This window comes from Bos grunniens, chromosome 5 (assembly GCF_055505025.1).
Source record: "Bos grunniens cultivar Pamir isolate PY7600 chromosome 5, Bosgru_T2T1.0, whole genome shotgun sequence".
Taxonomy (NCBI): domain Eukaryota; kingdom Metazoa; phylum Chordata; class Mammalia; order Artiodactyla; family Bovidae; genus Bos; species Bos grunniens.
In genome coordinates this window covers 86,772,688-86,794,260 of record NC_141169.1, presented here as the reverse complement: position 1 = coordinate 86,794,260, position 21,573 = coordinate 86,772,688, and the positions used below count along the sequence as shown (strand labels likewise).

At 39.3% G+C, this 21,573-nt stretch overlaps 1 protein-coding gene across 44 annotated transcripts in view; it reads right to left on the bottom strand.

Annotated features, from left to right (window-relative positions):
• The window catches only part of SOX5 (SRY-box transcription factor 5), a 1,169,920-nt gene that overhangs the window by 843,831 nt on the left and 304,516 nt on the right, over window positions 1-21,573 (bottom strand). For all 44 annotated transcript variants that reach the window (XM_086401754.1, XM_086401750.1, XM_086401772.1 and 41 more), the window contains one exon: window positions 1,599-1,683. The gene's annotated coding sequence lies outside the window, so the exon portion shown is untranslated. The remainder of the gene's footprint in view (window positions 1-1,598; window positions 1,684-21,573) is intronic.

The window sequence follows — 21,573 nt, the reverse complement described above, 5'->3', positions numbered from 1 at the left end:
AATGACTATGGCACCTCCTGATCATCTCTTTACTGAGTACACAGACTTCACATAAGAAAAGATAAAGTTCCACCTTTTTAAAACAATTTGGATTACTTCCAACCAAACCTTTCCAAACTAGCAAAGTGAAGATGTTGCATAGAATGCTTTGGAAACACTTAAGGCTCTTAACAGAGATAGTTAAATCGTTTTGTGGAAAACGGAACAAATATAAACTTTTTCCAACATTACTGAACGCACCCAACTCCCTACATTCTTTTACAACATTATTCCAAACTACTTTTTACTAGTTTGAGTTTAAGTGAAATATAACTTTGCATTTCTTTTACTATCCTTTTGCACTAGAATTGCATTCTTCATTAATTATTTGTTCTTATATCTTGTTATGTTTTAAATTAAGATGTTACTGCCTTTCTCATAATAATAGCTCTTTACATAGGATGTTTGCTATATTTATTAAAAGTAGTCCTAGTTTTTCATTTCCCATTTAATTTTATTTATATTTCTGTCTTTACTTGTAAAACCATAAAAGTTTAAGTTCTGCAATAATTCGTGACTTATTCCAGTTCCATTTCCATTCTGTTATCATTAAAGCTATACTCACAATGCTTTCTCCCATATTACTTTGATTCATTTGTCTGTGAATATATAAAGTCTTATTTATGAATATTTTAAAGTATTTTGGGGATTTAAAACAATTCCATTTTTAAAGATGATAAAAAACTACCATTGAATGTAAGGGTTTTCACAAATAAACTTGTATCTTGAAGTTCTAGAAACATAAATCATATGACTTTTCAAGTGGATTAGGAAATAAATTTGAATTCATTTGCAGAAAGACAACTTTTTTACTATTCTCTTCAACTAAACAGAAAGGTAATTCCTTTTCCATTTTACTGGTAACAAATTTCTAAACAATAGGACACCTTTCCTCCAACCTTTTCTGCTCTCATTCATATGATAGTCAGTCAGTCATGGAACTATAACAGGATTTTTAACTCCAGGTCTGTGGTCAAACATTCAATTCCTATTCCCAAGAATATAACTTTTACAAGCATTTCATAAACACACACACAGATAGATGCCCAATAAATTTTCCTGCCAAGCAAACTGGAAAATACCTGTTTGGCCTCAGCAAACTTGTACTTTTGTATGTGTTTACAAAAACATACCCTGAAATACTTAATAGCCTATGGGAAGTTTTGTAAAATCTGTGACCTACCCATTGTGACCCAGAGTATTTCTTTTTCAGCAACAACGAAAAGTAGCAAAAAATGTTTTTTTTTTTTTAAATTTCAGTGAAGAAGAAAAGCTTTTGCAACTTTAAGAAATGTGTATCTCATTAAGGAAATGAAAAGAAAAGAAACGTTGCTTTCATCTGCCAGTTTAGAAACATTACCTTCATAATGAGTCTGAAAATTATAATTACAAATTCAGTTGTCATCTGAACATAAAAGACTATGTATTATAGCTTTATATGCATATGTCACATATTTTACTTATAAATTAAAAATAAGGCACATAAACTTCCATTTTTAAAATAATCAATTTTTTCAAAGGTGTGTATTATGTGTTTTATGAGTGTATCTTTCTCCTACCCAGTGCAGTGCCAAAATTTTCTGTTCAGGCTTCAGAATCTTGTAAGTAGATTCAGACAGGACTCATGTCATTAGCAAGAGGAATCTAGAAAAAATAAAAGTAGACCATTAACAGTGCACTGTTCCTTTTTACTAAATATATCAAGATATAACTCTTTAGAAGCATGAGATGTCTAAGGTTTTCAAATAAATTTATATATATATATAAATATCTATTTATATAGATACATCAGCCCTGGGATTTCTTTGGAAGGAATGATGCTAAAGCTGAAACTCCAGTACTTTGGCCACCTCATGAGAAGAGTTGACTCATTGGAAAAGACTCTGATGCTGGGAGGGACTCGGGGCAAGAGGAGAAGGGGACGACAGAGGATGAGATGGCTGGATGGCATCACTGACTTGATGGATGTGAGTCTGAGTGACCTCCGGGAGTTGGTGATGGACAGGGAGGCCTGGCGTGCTGCGATTCATGGGGTCAAAAAGAGTCGGACACGACTGAACGACTGATCTGATCTGATCTGATAGTTATTATTTACTGAAAAAGAGGCATTACTTTGATATCATAATACCATAAGAATTAATCCAAAAACTATACATATAAATTCTGTTAAAGGCATTATATATTAATTTGCTGTTTTTGTTTAGTCACTCAGTTGTGTCAGACTCTTTGTGACCCCATGGACTGCAGGACTCCAGGCTTCCTACTGCCCTTCCTCCTGCCCTTCACTATTTCCCAGAGTTTGCTCAAACTCATGTCCATTGAGTGAGTGATGCCATCCAACCATCTCATTCTCTGTCACCCCCTCCTCTGTATTTATTAATCATAAGTTGTTCATTTTGTATAATTTTGATATAAACATCCTGAGTATACTTCAGGACAGGTAGCATTAAGGTTCTTCTTTCTTGGAATGAGTTATGAAAAATTTTCAAGTGTCCTCATAGTTCCTTTCTTGGATTGCACTCAAAAGTGTGACAGCCAAGGTCAACACAGCAACTGTCTAGTGGGAGCCACTCAGCTGTCTCTACACTGACATTCCTGCTTGTGTCTCTGTGCCTGTACTGCCCAGTCCAGTTTCAAAAACATTGCTCTTGCCACCTTGAGAAGTGAATGGAACTCTGGCTGTTATCAGTTCCTTAGGTTAAACAAAAACTGTCTCTGGCAATCAGTTGAAATTCTCAAGAATCAGACTTTTGAAAGCAAGGAATCAGTCCTTGGTGGTAGCCACAGCCTTGGTGCCAGTTCACCGTCTTTACTATCAGTTCAATTTATGGAGAATTGAGTCATTCATCATCATTCTTATTATGCCATTGATTATTCACTATTTTGGTCACATGGCTTACGGTATTAGGGTAGTTTCATTACCATATTGTTATCCATCTAGACCATGATTAGTAGAGGGGCTTTTACTTCATTCCAATATCAGATCTTTTGTTAATAAGCACAGAAATTCAGAAGTCACCACATTGACAGAAGACTCCACATCATTTCATCAATTCACTAATTACTGCTTTGGAAAGTATTTAAAAAGGAGAAAAGTTATTACATTTTGAACATCAGAAGTTATGCTGCTACTTGTTTGTAACAGCCAAGACACAGAAGCAACCTAAATGTCTATTGACAGATGAATGGATAAAAAAGACGTGGTGTGTATATGCAATGGAATATTACTTAGCCATTAAAAAGAATGAAATCATGCCATTGGCAGCAACATGATAAACCTGGAGATTGTCATATTGAGTGAAGTTAGAAAGAGAAATATCATATGATACTGCTTATATGCATAATCTAAAAAGAGATGATAAAAATAACTTACAAGCAGAGCAGACTCACAGAGAACTAACTCATGCTTAAGAGGAGGTTGGGGGGAAGATGGGTTGAAAGGTTAACTAAGGAGTCTGGGATCAACATGTAAATACTGTTATATTTAAAGTGGATAACCAACAAGGACTTACTGCACAACACAGGGAACTCTGCTTAATATTTTGGAACAACCTAAACGGGAAAATAATTTGAAAAAGAGTAGATATGTGTATATGCATAACTGAATCTCTCTGCTGTACACCTGAAACTACCATAACCTTGTTATGCAACTAAACTCTAATATAAAATTAAAAGTTTTGAGAAAGAGAAATTATGCTGTTGCAGTAAAATATGGCACTCCACTCCAGTACTCTTGCCTGGAAAATCGCATGGACGGAGGAGCCTGGTAGGCTGCAGTCTAGAGTCGGACACAACCGAGCGACTTCACTTTCACTTTTCACTTTCATGCATTGGAGAAGGAAATGGCAACCCACTCCGGTGTTCTTGCCTGGAGAATCCCAGGGACAGGGGAGCCTGGTGGGCTGCTGTCTATGGGGTCGCACAGTCGGACACGACTGAGGTGACTTAGCAGTAGCAGCAGTAAAATAAAGGTTGTCTACACATGGTCTGCCAATTCTTTTAAAAAAAACTGTCTATTTTAATTAAAAAAAAATTATACTAAAAAGGTACCCCAAACTTTACTTTTATCAATTAAGTGAAACATCACATCTAAGCAACTATAAAGACACTGCCACAGTAGAATTTACTTAAAAATGAAACCAAAAAATTTGTCATATCCCATAAGTGGGCAATACAGAAATACACAGCTGGTAATTTTACCCACAAGAGGGAGCCTGTATTTTTATATTTTTGTCACAGAACATGAAAAACCTGAACTAAAATATGTTCTAAAAAAATGTTTGTTGATACCATAATCTTTATGTAAGGTCAAGTTTTAAGCTAATCAGATTTCAGTTGGCATATTTTTCTTTAACCATAATATATCAGTATGTCACAAGACTGGAGTGATGATTGGAATTTTTAAGATTTTCATACTTATATTGTAATTAGGTGTTTTCAGATATAATAATGAAGATGTAGCTTCCAAAGCAGCCTAAGAGGAAATTCCTTTCAGGTAGTAGTAACATTAGTTGAGCGAAATTGACTAGAATTATTATAAGTGCTTTACATCTAAATTTAATAACATAGAAATGAAGTAATATTTCAGTCATCTTCTTATCAGAAAAGAGGCTTATATAAACCAGTAATTATCTATGTATTTTTGGAACAGGCAACACCCTACTTTAAAAATTATGCTGGTCATTCTCACCAATATCACTTAAGACTTGCCTAAGAAAGGGTATAACTGACACGACAGCAGGATGATCTTTCCTTTCTTAGAGTTGAGAAAAAGACCCTTGAAAAAAATCTAAGCTGTATTCTTCATATATTTAATCTCCATAAACAATATCTTAAATTATTAAGTCTCTAAATAAATGTGCTCTGAGCTTTGGAAAACAAAATATATCCACCAACTTAAAAATTACCTTATAAAAGATAGTTTTGGCAACTCATCAACTGAGAGTGATCTGTTCTGTCACATTCAGAGACATAGTAATAATCCAGCTGAAATTTGTTTTGTGATCCCTTGTAAAGTGCAGGGAAGCCAGGTGATAAAGTGTCCCTGTCTCCTAAAGTCCTCTCCTCAGCTCCTTGACAATATTATATACCGGGGGGCAGGAAGCTGAAGAAGAAAGGGTTAATCCCCGTTGTTCTTCCTTCTGAAATTCCAACCTACCCATTAAATCATTGTTTTTTCTCCCACTAGGCACCATGAATCTAATGGACCTAAAATCAGTATCTTATAAATGACATAAAAATATATTCATTTTATGGACTAATGTACCCTAGTGTCTGAATCCTATTCACAACCTCTACTTTAAAAGAGAACAACAGACCTACTTCTGCCAATAAAAGGTTACTCAGTCACTGGTGACATGCTGCAGAATGCACTGTCGTACTCCAGTGTGGCACGAGGGCAAGATTGGTGGCTGCAAATCCACCATTGTTGAAGCTTGAAACCTAGTGCAGTGCACTCATGCTGCTGCTGCTGCTGCTGCTAAGTCTCTTCAGTCGTGTCCGACTCTGTGCAACCCCATAGACGGCAGCCCACGAGGCTCCCCCATCCCTGGGATTCTCCAGGCAAGAACACTGGAGTGGGTTGCCATTTCCTTCTTCAATGCATGAGAGTGAAAAGTGAAAGTGAAGTCGCTCAGTCGTATCCGACTCCTAGCGACCCCATGGACTGCAGCCTACCAGGCTCCTCCATCCATGGGATTTTCCAGGCAAGAGTACTGGAGTGGGGTGCCATTGCCTTCTCCGCACTCATGTTAGGATACACAATTACGAAGGAGCATGCGTGGAGCTTCCAAGAGCTCCACCATCTTCCCAGGTGGATTTACACATTTCTGTTGCATTAACTTGTTTTGTAACTTACATAAAATTTTCAGTGCATCAAATCATTACAATACTGAGAAAGCAAACACCACTTCATAGTGACTTCTATAATGATTGAGGAGACTCAATTAAAAAAAAACCTAAAAGACCAAAATGATCACTAGCCTACCAGAGAGACACTGGCCAAAAAAATGTAGCCTGAGATCACATCACATGAAACCATAGTTTCAAGCAAGCTCTGGGGAAACTAAGGACATTTCACTCAGTGAAACAACCAAAAAAGATACAATGACTGTCTGTTGGTTTTTACATAGCAAGAAAATATGCTGGGAGTTCCCTGAAGGTTCAGTGATTAGGACTCCATGCTTTCACTGCCGTGGCCCTGAGTTCAATCCTTGTTGAGGGAACTAAGATCCTGGCAAACCATGTGGTATGGCAAAAAAAAAAAAAAAAAAAGAAATGATGAGAAGGTTTTACACTCATATAATATTTTTACTAATCCAAAGGACCCACACACTTCCCTCAGAAGCTATTCTTTTTATAAAGTTAATTAGTTTTGGTTGTGCTGGGTCTTCCCTGTGGCGCTCAGGCTTCCTCTAGTTTCGGGGAGTGGGGGCTCCTCTTCACTGCACTGCATGGGCTTCTCATTGTGGTGGCTTCTCTCTTGTTGCAGAGCACAGGCTCCAGGCACATGGGCTTCAGCAGCTGCAGCTCGAGGGCACTAGAGTGCAGGCTCGGTAGCTGCTCTGTGACATGTGGCATCTTCCCTGATCAGGCATGGAACCCATATTCCCTGCACTGGCAGGAGGTTTTTATCCACTGTACCACCAGAGAAGTCCTCTCAGAAGCCATTCTTATGCTTAGTTTTAAACAGAAAACTTCCGTTTACAATTTATTCCTAACTTTATTTTGAGAGTATCTTCTTCTACTTTTAATATTTTTAAGATATCAAACGTAAAGCAACCCTGTAAAATACAAATACTCCTGTACTGTAAAGATTAAAAGTATAGCCAAAAGAAAGACAAAGAAAGAAAAAAAAAAAAGCTAAAAACTAAAGAAGATCTATTTTCCTGGAAAAAAGTATCTGACTTTCTGTTTTGATGGGTACAAACTGAAATAGAGAATAACCAATAGGAAAAGCAACTTTAAAACAGATATTTTTTGAGAGAATTCTAGCAACAGGTCAGTATGAGGTTTCCTGTTCACTTTTATGGCTTAAAATCCACAGAGTTATAAAACTACAAAAGAAAAAAAAAAAAACTGTTGTTCTTTTTTTTTTTCCATTTGCCAACCAGAGTCATTTATCCCCTATTAGATAAAGTATAATAGACTCTACGGAAAGGGTCATTGGCCTTCCATTTAATGATATTGCCAGCCCCAATCTGCATTTTCCCGGCAATGTCCCTCAACACAGAATAAATGGCTGATCTCTTCACAATAACAGCTGATTTCTATTTATTAAGCTAAAAAGGTCACCATTTTCTACGGCTGGGCCGCCCTGCACTATTGATAATTTTATGCATAAACAAATGGCAAATTTGTGCCCCATAAATATGCATTAGCAATTACTTTTTCCTCGGGCAACGCTCACCGCATGCAAATGTGTACCTCACAGGGCCTGGGAGCTTTTGTTTCAGCTCTTGAACAGTGAAACAAAAGAGCACAATAAACAATTTTAAAATTGCCAATCAATAAGCAATGCAGATGCAAAGGTAAATGGCAAGAAACTTGCTTAGAAACAACTAAACAAAAAGTGAGGAGGGGGAGGTAGTGGAAGACTTTTCCTTTTTATTATTTCACTTCTTTCTCTTTCATAGTGAAAAGGCTGGAGCCCTCTTGACACAGAACAGCTAGATAGGCTGGTGCTAAATCAGATGCCAGATGGGGAAAATAGAATATATACACATGTTGAATCAACACACATACAAATACACATACACACACACACACACCCCTCAAAAAGGAGGTCTGAGTAAAACGGTGTTCTGACATGATTTCAAATGCATCACCGATTCAAATTTCAGATTTTTCAATTTCAGAGATTCAAAGGATTTTTAAGCTGATAAACTGAGAGGCACTACACCGATGCATAGCTAAATCTTAATGCTGCTGCATTTTGCCATTCTCTGTTTTCTAATAAAGACAAGGGAAACATACATTATCAATAAGTAGGATATTTTTAGGGACATGAGGAAAAGGAATCAATAAGGAACATACTGAAAAGAAATAAAAAAGCAGCTCACAAAACAACTACAAATCCAGATGCTTAATATCGAAAACCTTTACCTCAGAACAATTCAACAGTACTGGGGGACATCCTTGATGATTTGGTGGCTAAGACTCCAAACTCCCAATGCAGACAGTTTGGGTTGGATCCCAGGTCAGGGAACTAGAGCCCACATACCACAACTCAAGGTTCCCATGCTGCCATAAAGACTGATGATCCCAAGTGTCACAACGAAGACCCAGCGCAGGCAATAATAATAAAATATTAAAAAGAACAGCATTGGGTATAAGGATAGAGATAGGGAGCTAACAAGGACAGAAGCAACAGACAGGTGTAAGAAAGCCAAAGGAGGGAAATGTTACCTAATTTGAAAGTGAAGTGAAAGTGAAGTCACTCAGTCGTTTCCGACTCTTTGCGACCCCATGGACTGTAGCCCACCAGGCTCCTCCCTCCATGGGATTCTCCAGGCAAGAGTACTGGAGTGGGTTGCCATTTCCTTCTCCAGGGGATCTTCCCAACCCAGGGATCGAACCCAGGTTTCCCGCATTCCAGGCAGACGCTTTAACCTCTGAGCCACCAGCGAAGGGGCACCTAATTTGAACTTGAACATAAACAAGAAAAAGTTGACATTTTTTAAAGAAAAATAAACTTTTATAAGAGGTTTATTTGGCCCACTCTTATCATGCACCATTCTGGATCCATTTACCCTTGGATCTTGACAGAAATCTCTACAGGTTGGTATGTTTCACAGCACAAGGTACACAGCAGTTAGGAAACTGAACCAGTTAACACAAGGCGGTGCTAGGCCTGACCTTTGACCTAGTCTGATGCCTGCACCTGCCACTTCACCACTGCCTGGTCTGAGTCTGCCATCCACTCCTGAAAACGTATCCACTTTAACCCCATTTAAAAAATCTCTTCCTCAATGTGTTGGTGGCTTTGCCTTTGTGTGAACAAGTCAAACTGTATTAGAATTTTTAAATTCAGGACTTAGGCCAGTTTTCAAAACTAAGCTACTAAACTACTTTTGTACAATATACAAATACTAATTTGTATATTAGTACAAAGATACACTGGGCCTCCCAGGTGGCTCAGCAGTAAAAGAATCCGCCTGCTAATGCAGGTGAGGTAGGTTCGATCTCTGTGTCAGCAAATTCCCCTAGACGAGGAAATGGCAACCCACTTCAGTATTCGTGCCTGGAAAATCCCATGGACGGAGGAGACTGGTGGGCTAGAGTCAATAGGGTTGCAAAAATTGGACACAACTAAGTAACAGAGCATGCATGCATGCACACACACACACACACACACACACACATATTAGTACATTTCCACTGAGACCATGCCATAGTTTTAATAATCATTTAATATAATAAAAAGTTTTGTTCTTACACAATGGTTTAGCCAGTATTAACAAGAAAGTAGTAAAGATAAATAAAAGTATTCTTGGCCTAAATGCAAACAGGCAGACATGAAAATCTAAAACCAACAATAACTCTGTCCTGTTCAAAGTCAAGATACTCTTCACAGGGGCCTCTCTGAATCTCTATATGGGTAAAAAGTCAACCTCATTCTTTAGAGGAGGCCATGAAACTTCTCCTGGCAATACTTCCTCTGATAATGTCAGTGTTGGGAGATCAGGGCTGTTGCTGGCATGTCAACTGACTGTGTGAATAAGAGAAGATGCCCCGAGGTGGACAATTCATAAAATATATTACTTGCACAGTCATATATGATGGCCCCAGAAGAGATGTCATAGTTTTCTTTGTTAGAAAAGTGTTATTTCTAGTATTATAGAATCAAACTCCATCTTTTTTAGAGCTAAAGATTTTTTTTTAATTGGGGTGTAGTTTGGGATTTCCTAGTGGTTCAGATGGTAAAAAATCTGCCTGCAATGCAGGAAAACTGGGTTCGACCCCTGCGTCAGGAAGATCCCCTGGAAAAGGGAATGACTAGCTACTCTAGTATTCCTACCTAGATAATTCTACAGACAGAAGAGCCTAGCAGGCTCCATGGGGTCACAAAGAGTCAGACACAACTAAGCAAGTAATATAGTTATTTTACAATGTTGTACAACAAAGTGAATTGGCTATATATATATATATATATATATATATATCTCCTCCCTCCCATGCCCCCCCATCCCATAGAGTTAAAGACGTTTGAGAATCAAGTGCCCACTTATTATTACAAAATCAGTACAGCTGGATTCCAATAATTTATATATCAATTCAAATAATTACAAAGTTAGTGTACTCCCATTTTGCTATCTTAATTATCAGTCTTCAAAGCTGAACATGAAAAACTTGAGCATGGTTTTTCTTGATCAACTAAACACATTCAATGTGTGCTGAAGAGCATCACTACAGAAGAACCCATGTTGTCATTACCATCATATCTTGCCCAAGTCCTCACTCTCCATGCAAGGTAAGGACTTCAAACTAAAACCACAAATACTCCAACTAATCTGGAGTTTGTCTGAAATTTATCAGTGCTTGTATAGTCAACCATGTAGACTGCATGTAAATGAAAGTGTGCTAGAAGTGTGCAAAAACTTGGTGTGTTATATGGACACTTCAGTATCCAAAGGCTCAATGTGACAGAGGCTGGGTCACATAATTACATGATGTGTGCCCAGTCCCACTTTGATAGGAACAAAATTGTGGTAGAGGGTACCTTGTGACGGACTGAGAAAGTCAGAGGAGCAATGGGAAATTCTAGAACTTTGTGCAAGAGGAAAGTCACTGCCTTATTTATCTTGGGTGAGGCTCTGCCAGCGTCTTTGCCTAAGATCCTTTCTTTGTCCATCTCCTGCTCTGCTGACTCCTGACATGTGCTCACTCCTGTGGGTTAAGTTTCCCTGGACCCCCTGGTAGTCAGCTTGGAGGTGAGTTAAGCTACTGGGAGTAGGTAATCTGGAACTCGGTGTAAAACTGCGTGGGAGCATGCATGGGTGTGTGTGTGGAGGGGGTACAGGCAGCCACGTGCGCACGTATGTACTCCTGTGTCTCTTCTCCCATTTACTATTTAAAAACATTTTATCAAAAAAAAAAAAACATTTTATCATAGAGACAATTACATATTCAAAATAAAGACTTCAGAAAAACAAACTCCCATTGACTGTCTCCAAGGTTCGACACCTCTCGACCCTCTGCTGTTTGAATCTCTCCCTCTTTCTTTCCTTTGCTGTGCCTCAGGCAGCAGCCCCATTTTTACCAGGCTCCACCTCCTGCTGAACAGGCTCCCATGGTTCCCGCTTGTGTCCAGTGACCCCAGCAACCCTGCGATCATCCTGCCAAACTCATCCCTTTTGTCTCCAGCATAAGGGTGGTAGTAACTTCTTCCTGCTCCTGACCTCTAGGTTGCTTTTTCACAGTTTATTATTGTCAATGTGCAACAATTTCTCACTATTAGATGCCCCTTTTTAAAATAATCACAGTGGCTTCTGTCTTCCTGCTGACCATAAAGAGTGCTTATTTTATTTCACTTTTATCACCCACTGGCAGAATCATGATTTATCCTTTATTCATAGTTCCCTTGAAGCAGGTCAAGGCCACCTAAGGTATAAGACCCTTTCAACAGCATGGAGCCCAGCATGCTGGTCCAATATAGTCCATGCCCAAAGTATGGTTCCCTACATATAACATTCACAATGGATTCATGTACCAATCTAGTCTTATTCCATATCTTTCGCCAATTGCTTATTCATATCTTGCTTTTTTTTATTTATTTGTCTTAATCTATGGAACAATGAAGGAACAACAGTGACCTACTACTGCCCCTAGAAATTCTACCCAAATGCCTAACATTTTGGGAATCTGGTCAGTCTATTTTAAGGGGGTAGCTCAATCTGTCATGAAAATATATTTTCCCAGTGGTAGATGGCAGAAACTAGTTAACCAAGTATAGACATGTTTAATATGTAGGTATTTGTTTATTAAAAACAAAATATGACCTTCTGATGTTAGGAATGTGCGTGTGCATACACACACACACACACACACACACACCATAAAAATGACTGACGCTAGATGGCTCTTACAAAATTACATTTTGAAAAATTATGGGACTATGAATCAAACATATAGATTAAATTTCCCTGAAACAGACATGTGCTTAATAATTAATGGGAAAGGATACAAATAATATTTATGATTTTATCCTACTCAAAACACTTGAATAATTATGCAGTAATCATAGGGCTAGATGAAGACATACTTATCAGATTGGAACTCTAATCTGTAAGGAAATTTTAAAACATAAAAGGATCTTAAAATTGAAATAACGGAAATAAATCCACACACTAAAACTTTAACCTACTTTAACATAGTCCTTTGTTTATAAAAATTTTCAGACAAAAAGATCTGCTTCAGATAATCTTCAGATAAGTACACAAGACTGTAATTTTTAATGGCAGCAATCACAATGCAAGCCAGGATGAGATGTGGCAATGGAAAGAAGAGAATATAGTTAATAACTATTCAGTATCCACATTCAAGTTAGATATAACCAATGCTCTATATGTAATAAGGCAGTATTTTAAATATGGGTTACAAAACTGATTTTCATCCAGAAGACAGGGAATTGGATAAGCATTCAAAACTCAAAAAAGCCAACCAGAAACACAGTGGGTATGACAACTGTGCTAACACAAGTACAAAAAGGAGGACAAGATGCATTGAATCTGAAAAAGATTCAACTTAAGAACAAGAGAGCACGTCTCTGGTGGTTCGGTGGTTAAGAATCTGCCTGCTAATGCAGGGGACACGGATATGATCTCTGGTCCAGGAAGATTCCATGAGCCTCAGAGCAACTAAACCCATGCCTCACAACTACGGAGCCTGTTCTCCACAAGAGAAGCCACAGCAACGAGAACCCCAAGCACAGCGACTAGAGAGTAGCCCCGGCTCACTGCAACTAGGGGAAGCCCACACACTGCAAGGAAGACTCGGTGTGGCCAAAAATAAAATAATAATAATAAGTTGTGAAATTTTTAAAAAATGACCAAGAAAGGGCACCGATCACTAAGTTCAATCAGATATTCAAAGGGCTGCCATTTGGAAAAATATAGACAAGACATATTGTCTCATGTTCCACATGAGAACAAAGTCATATTTGTGTTTTTGTTTTGAAGGCAGGATTATGAGGAGGTAGTAGATTTCAGGGAAGCTCCCACTGATTTTTTAAAAGGGGGAAAAGTTTGTGGCAATTCTGCATTAACAATGTTTCAGCATCAAATAGAGAAAGGATATTCATTTTTGACCAAAGATAAAGCTATTAAAACTCACAAAGTATTTTTAGTTAATAAAAAGACACATAACGTCATAAGTCAGAAATATGGTTACTAAAATCAGCAATATCCATTTTGAATAAATTTACAATATTAACCTTATTTTCTCCTCTTTAAAGTCTCTAGCTACTCAATTTATAGATACTTCTTGGATACTGAAGAAACACGAACAAAGTACTTATGCTTTTTGAACACTGAGCATGGCTTCCTCGCTGCTGTCAGCCAAGCCTTTCCACCACTCCTTCAAGCGTGCCTTCTGTCACAGCCACTCAGCACACGGCAAGCAAGAACACAGAAAAGTGAGCTAAGCAGGGCTAAAGGGCAACTTCAAAAGAAGTGATTCTCAAATCCTTTTTTGTGATACCCCAGGGTTCCTCTAGTTATTTCAAGGAATGCTCTAAAATTTTCAAGAAGTTCTTAAAACAAAACCATTTTATTCTTCTCAGCCTAACAATTACAGAGCTCTTTAGACTTTTCAAGGCATTTTCACTTAAACTATCAGATCTGATCCTTGCGGCAATCCTTAAAGATAGGGATGACTGGGATGATCCCTCTCTTACAGATTAAAACAAATCTGAAAAATTGTGATGTGACTCCCAAGTCACTAAACTATAAAGCAGCATAAAAAAAGGCAAGAGCCCAAGTCCTGTCTTCTTTCCTCTCCACCATGCTTTGTAACAGAGTATCTGCAGTGCGTGTGTGTGCAAAGTCACTTCAGTCATGTCTGACTCTTTGCAACCCCATGGACTGCAGTCAGCCTGTCCATGGGATTCTCCAGGTAAGAATACTGGAGTGAGTTGCCTGCCTTCCTCCAGGGTATATTCCCAACCCAGGGATTGAACTTTTGTCTCCTATATTGCAATTCCCCAATATCCTATATTGGGGAAGTCCATCTGCAGTTCGGAGAGGTCATTTTGAAATCCTTCAAATCATGGAAGCATTAATTTATTTCTGGAGCTGTGAACGTTGACCAGGATTATGCTACACTCTGTATTTACCTTCTTATTCGTTGATAGATGTTCCCATTTTTTAAAATGGAAATAGCACAGTGGTTCTCCACCAAGGATGATTTTGCCCCTTGGGGGACATTTGGCCATGTCTGCAGAAATGTTTGACTGTCACACTGATGGGAAGGGGGGGACACTACTCTAGACCACAGAAGCCAGGGATGCTTCTAAACATCTCTCAGTACATCTGGGACAGCTCCCCACCACAAAGAATTATCCAGTCCAAAATGTAAATAGTGTTAAGAAGGAGAAACCCTGGTTTAGCAGCAATTTTATTTAAGCCATCTGTTTTTGTCTCTTATTTTTGTTATATAATCATAATAATGCTTTCAGATTGTAACATTTCCTGAGTCCTAATGACTGGTTTGGCATTAGGCTATCAGCTCTTCGGTAGTCACTAATTCCACAAAATGCCCTCTGCCTTAATCTTTGCTCTTTGGCAATACGTTGAACAGTGGTTCAAGTGACAGAGGTCACCATTACTGAGATAAATGGATCATAAAATAATTCATCATGGTATTTATAACACTTTGCTTATAAGAATGTTGAAAATAAAGCAAAGTAAATGGGGAAAGTCAGAAGCATAGATTTCAACAATACGAAATAAAAATGGAAATGTATTTCAGCTATGCAAGTGACCTTTGACTTCCCTGTTATGTACAGCTTATATCAGATAATCACAACAATGTGCATCCAATCTTAAAAATAAATTTGGTTATCTTCTGATGTGCTAAATTATTTCAATAAGCATCATAATCAGTAATAATATCCTCTTTGCAGAGAATGTCACCCTTCGCCTTTGCCCTGTTAAAACCTTCCCCGAAGCAATGGCTCTCAACTTTTGCTTCCTATGGACAGGGTCCAGGCTATCTTCTTTGGCCTTAGTTCCAGTCTTAACATGAGCCAAATAGAGTCCCTGATTTGGAAGCAGCAAGTTGTCTCAGTCATAAGGACACATTACAGTATCTCCTATGTATTTTGTATGTAGTATTTTGCTTCCTTAGTCTTTACCTCTTTGGTGTCTTCAGATATGTCAGCATTTGAATGACGAATTAGGGTTCTAAAAGGAAACTTTTTAGTTCACATTCCGTTTAAGATTGGAAAAGACCCTGATGCTGGGAAAGACAGGAGGCAAAAGGAGAAAGGGGCAGCAGAGGATGAGATGGTTAGATAGTATCACTGACTCAATGAACACAAATCTGAGCAAACTCTGGGAGAGAGTGAAGGACAGGGAAGCCTGGTGTGCTACAGTCCATGGGGTTGCAAAGAGTTGGACATGTTTAGCGATGGGCTTCCCTGGTAGTTCAGCTGGTAAAGAATCAGCCTGCAATGCAGGAGACCCCGGTTTGATTCCTGGATTGGGAAGAGCCACTGGAGAAGGGATAGTCTACCCATTTCAGTATTGTTGGGCTTCCCTTCTGGCTCAGCTGGTAAAGAATCCGCCTGCAATCTGGGAGACCTGGGTTGGATCCTTGTGTTGAGAAGATGCCCTGGAGAAGGGAAAGGCTACCCACTCCAGCATTCTGGCCTGGAGAATTCCAAGGACTGTATAGTCCACATGGTTGCAAAGAGTCAGACACAACTGAGCAACTTTCACTTCCCTTCAGCTCAGTTCAGTCACTCAGTCGTGTCCGACTCTTTGTGACCCCATGAACCACAGCACGCCAGGCCTCCCTGTCCATCACTCACTCCCAGAGTTTACCCAAACTCATGTCCATTGAGTCAGTGATGCCATCCAACCATCTCATCCTCTGTCATCCCCTACTCCTCCTGCCCTCAATCATTCCCAGCCTCAGGGTCTTTTCAAATGAGTCAGCTCTTCGCATCAGATGGCCAAAGTATTGGAGTTTCAGCTTCAACATCAGTCCTTCCAATGAATACCCAGGACTGATCTTTAGGATGGACTGGTTGGATCTCCTTGTAGTCCAAAGGACTCTCAAGAGTCTTCTCCAGAACCACAGTTCAAAAGCATCAATTCTTTGGCACTCAGCTTTCTTTATAGTCCAACTCTCACATCCATACATGAAAAACCATAGCCTTGGTTGTTTGGACCTTTGTTGACAAAGTAATGTCTCTGCTCTTTAATATGCTGTCTAGGTTGGTCATAACTTTCCTTCCAAGGAACAAGCGTCTTTTAATTTAATGGCTGCAATCACCATCTGCAGTGATTTTGGAGCCCCAAAAAATAAAGTTAGGTACTGTTTCAACTGTTTATCCATCTATTTGCCATAAAGTGACAGGACCAGATGCCATGATCTTAGTTTTCTGAATGTTGAGCTTTAAGCCAACTTTTTCACTCTCCTCTTTCACTTTTATCAAAAGGCTCTTTAGTTCTTCTTCACTTTCTTCCATAAGGGTGGTGTCATTTACTTATCTGAGGTTATTGATATTTCTCCTGGCAATCTTGATTCCAGCTTGGGCTTCTTTCAGCCCAGTGTTTCTCATGATGTACTCTGTATACAACTTAAATAAACATGGTGACAATATACAGCCTTGACGTACTCCTTTTCCTATTTGGAACCAATTTGTTGTTCCATGTCCAGTTCTAACTGTTGCTTCCTGACCTGCATATAGGTTTCTCAAGAGGCTGGTCAGGTGGTATGGTATTCCCATCTCTTTAAGAATTTCCACAGTTTATTTTGATTCACACAGTCAAAGGCTTTGGCATAGTCAATAAAGCAGAAATAGATGTTTTTCTCAAACTCTCTTGCTTTTTCCATGATCTAGCATATGTTGGCAGTTTGAACTCTGTTTCCTCTGCCTTTTCTAAATCCAGCTTGAACATCTGGAAGTTCACCGTTCATGTATTGCTGAAGCCTGGCTTGGAGAATTTTGAGCATTACTTTCCTAGCATGAGAGATGAGTGCAATTGTGTGGTAGTTTGAGCATTCTTTGGCTTTGCCTTTCTTTGGGATTGGAATGAAAGCTGACCTTCTCCAGTCCTGTGGCCACTGTGGAGTTCTCCAAATTTGCTGACATATTGAGTGCAGCACGTTCACAACATCATCTTTCAGGATTTGAAATAGCTCAACTGGAATTCCATCACCTCCACTAGCTTTGTTCTTAGTGATGCTTCCTAAGGCCCACTTGACTTCACATTCCGGGATGCCTGGCTCTAGGTAAGTGATCACACTATCGTGATTATCTGGGTCATGAAGATCTGTTTTGTACAGTTCTTCTGTGTATTCTTGCCACCTCTTCTTAATATCTTCTGCTTCTGTTAGTTCCATACCATTTCTGCCCTTTCTTGAGCCCATCTTTGCATGAAATGTTCCCTTGGTATCTCTAATTTTCTTGAAGAGATCTCTAGTCTTTCCCATTCTATTGTTTTCCTCTATTTCTTTGCATTGATCGCTGAAGAAGGCAGCAACAGAAAAATAACAAATCTTTTCAATAATCTATGAAAGCTACAAACCTGCTGTATAGAAATACAAATTTCTACATTGAAACACCAATCTCTACAGGTCTTTTGTGTTTCTCTACCTCTTGTGAAGTAGCTTTCTTCTGAACTACCTTTTCAAGGATGCTTGTATAGAGAAAACCTTAGAAGATAGAGGCAGAGTCCCCCTCCAAGGCATAGGGGCAGGTTTGTTCCACTGTACAGTATAATAAGGATCATGTTTTGTTGTTGCTGTTGTTGTTGTTATTGTTTAGTTGCTAAGTCATGTCCAACTCTTTGCAACCACATGGACTTCAGTCCACCAGCCCCCTTTGTCCATTAGATTTCCCAGGCAAGAACACGGGATCATGTTTACTCAGTGGCAAAGTTAGGTATGCTTAAATTCCTAATATAAAAGAGTCAGGTTCCCTAAGCTCAGGCCTTCTCCCCCTGAACTGTATGCATCGCCAGGCTCTCTCTGAATCACTTCAGTTCTGTTGCTCAGTCATGTCCGACTCTTTGTGACCCCATGAACTGCAGCATGCCAGGCCTCCCTGTCCATCACCAACTCCCAGAGTTTACCCAAACTCACGTCCATTGAGTCGGTGATGCCATCCAACCATCTCATCCTCTGTCATACCCTTCTTCTCCTGCCCTCAATCTTTCCCAGCATCAGGGTTTTTTCAAATGAGTCAGCTCTTTGCATCAGATGGCCAAAGTATTGGAGTTTCAGCTTCAACATCAGTCCTTCCAATGAACACTCAGGACTGATCTCCTTTAGGATGGACTGGTTGGATTTCCTTGCAGTCCAAGGGACTCTCAAGAGTCTTCTCCAGCATCACAGTTCAAAAGCATCAGTTCTTCTGCGCTCAGCTTTCTTTATAGTCAAACTCTCGTATCCATACATGACTACTGGAAAAACCAAATCATCCATACATGAGTACTGGAAAAACTGGAAAAAACTGAATGGTGATTAGGGTTCAGGGAACTAGTACAAATGCTAACACTCTGGCTACTACTATTGCTGTGAGTGAAAACTGCCCTTTGTTGCTGATCCAGGATTTCAGTGTCTTCTGTCAACGCCTATCAAACTGTGGCAGGCTAATGCATTAGCTTGCAAATAGGGTAAAAATCTTAGACCCTTCAAAGTTCTTAAAGATGCACATAAACAACATTAGCATACTCTTCCAACAGATGGCCATTTTGTCCTACACCTAAATTCAGAAGGACCTATTTTTTTCTTAGTAAACAGAATGAAATGATCGTATATTAAGTTTATTTCAACAAAAAGGTATTTGGCTAATAATGGTAATAGTAGTAGCGTTAATTGATTGACTTGTATAAGTCAGGTGCTTTGTTAGGAGTTTAACAAATACTACTAACTAGTTTAGTCTGACAATAACACTGATATGCTGTATGCTTAATCGCTCAGTCGTGTCTGACTCTTTGCGATGAGGCAGCCATTGGCAAGTCACTCCAGTACTCTTGCCTAGAAAATCCCATGGACGGAGGAGCATGGTAGCCTGCAGCCCACTGGGGTGCCTAAGAGTCGGACATGACTGAGCGACTTCACTTTCACTTTTCACTTTCATGCATTGGAGAAAGAAATGGCAACCCACTCCAGTGTTCTTGCCTGGAGAATCCCAGGGACGGGGGAGCCTGGTGGGCTGCCGTCTATGGGGTCGCACAGAGTCGGACACGACTGAAGCGACTTAGCAGCAGCCATTATTATCCCCATTCCACAGGAGGAAACAAAGACCTTTGACACCCTCGGTGGCCCAGTGGCTGAGACCCCATGTTCTCAAAGCGGGGGGCCCAGTTTTGATCTCTGGTCTGGGACCCAGATCCCACATGCTACAACTAAGTTTGTATGCTGCAACTGAAGATCCCACGTGCTGCAATTAAGACCTGGTGCAGCTGGATAAATTTAAAACTAAATACTCTAAACAAAAAACTACATAAATGAAGTGACTTGGCCAAGACTACATAGCCAGTTGGTATTGGAGCAAAGATCTGCATTCAGGATGGAATGTGAACTTGGCTTGTCTTTTTAATCAACTTTCTTTTACATGTTCCACTCCGAGCCTCGTATTGGTGGTACAGAGACATGGTCCCTGGCTTTGAGGGACTCATGGTTTAAAAAGGGAGAGAAAGTAATAAACAACTAACTTCAACAGAATGCCATAAGTATGTACAGGGAAGGGACCTGGCCACCTCAGGAGTTGGCAATGTCTTCCAAATGAAAGGATGATTGAAATGAATCTTGGCTAATCAAGAGTAGACCAGGTGAAGAAACAGGGGCAATGCATTCCCTGATTTTTACATGTGAGGAAATGGATCCCCAGACACAAGGCTAGTCACACTGCTGCATTGAAAAGCACGGTGGCCCCTTGACGGCTGATGAATTTTTATTATTCCCTGCTTTCCTCAAAGATTATTCCTCACTGCTTATCAGCAATAGGCAATGCTAGTATTATCTCATGTTTATACTTTTCTTTTTTTTTTTTTTAATCTGAAGTCATTAAGCATTGGGCATTCAAGGACATAATACATGAAAACAGTGTCACAAGAGTACTGCTTTTCTAGGATCCCCTAAGCACTGAAAGGGTTAATAAATCACTTGGAAATTTAAATGTCATTTTCTGTTAGAGTTTATTGAAGGACTTATCATGATTATAGACAAAGTTCCAACAAGGTCAACACCAATGTTCCAAAGGCATGAGCAGGTAAGCTAAAGAGAGATCAAATAAATTGTTTAAATGTTACAGCACAGGTAGTTCTCACGAATGTCTCTGCAACCGGTCTAACTTCCATTAACGTAGTTAGAAAGTCTCTGATATGAGGAAAATTACTAGAACTTCAGATATTACTCTAAGGAGCTAATGCTGTAGAATAGAAATGAAGAGATGTAGATAAATCTGCTAATGTTGATCTTATTCACACAAAGTGTGCATATAGGAACAGAAATCAGAAGCAAGAAATTCAAGAAAATAATGCCCAAGATTTGAGTCCCGTTGCAAACTTTCTTGGAGAAGGAAATGGCAACCCATTCCATATTCTTGCCTAGAGAATCCTGTGGACAGAGGAGCCTGGTGGGTTGCAGTCTATGGGGTCACACAGAGTCGGACATGACTGAAGCGACTTAGCAGCCACAGCAGTAACACTTTCTAAGTTGCAGGAATTCATATACATTTTAACAGAGATTCAATACGGTTTAGTGGACAATAATCAGAATTGGCAAGTGAGGTAACAAGGAGTATGTTTATCAAAAGGGTGAAATATTACTACAGTATGCCTGATGGATTCGAGTTTGACTTTTTTAGGACAGTTAACACCACCACCACCACATGTATTTAGTGTCACTATACTAAAGACAGTAGGACGGCTGCTGGGAACAATGGAGGAGAATATGCCCTATATCTGCCAGTGTTCTAGTGGAGCTGAAGGTAGCAGTAACACATGGCTAAATAAGTAACTACTGTAATTTACCCCACAAACATTTAGCGAGTGTCTGCTCTATCCTTAGTGATAACTAAAGAAATCTAAATGAAAGGTCCAAGTAAGGATGGGAACTAAAGGAAAGAAAAGGTGCTAATAGCTTCCTGCATTTCAAATACAGCTGCTTCCAGTTCTTACCTGAGCCAAAAGTGAACAATGGGGACAGGGTACTAAGATCAATGACAGTCCAGGATCAGAATCACTGACATCAACGTTATCAATTTTATCCAATCTCATCACACTGGGCGATAAATTTACTGTTGAAAAAGATGGGTATTTTTCTACAGAATCTGACTAAAAAGGAAACTAATTCTTG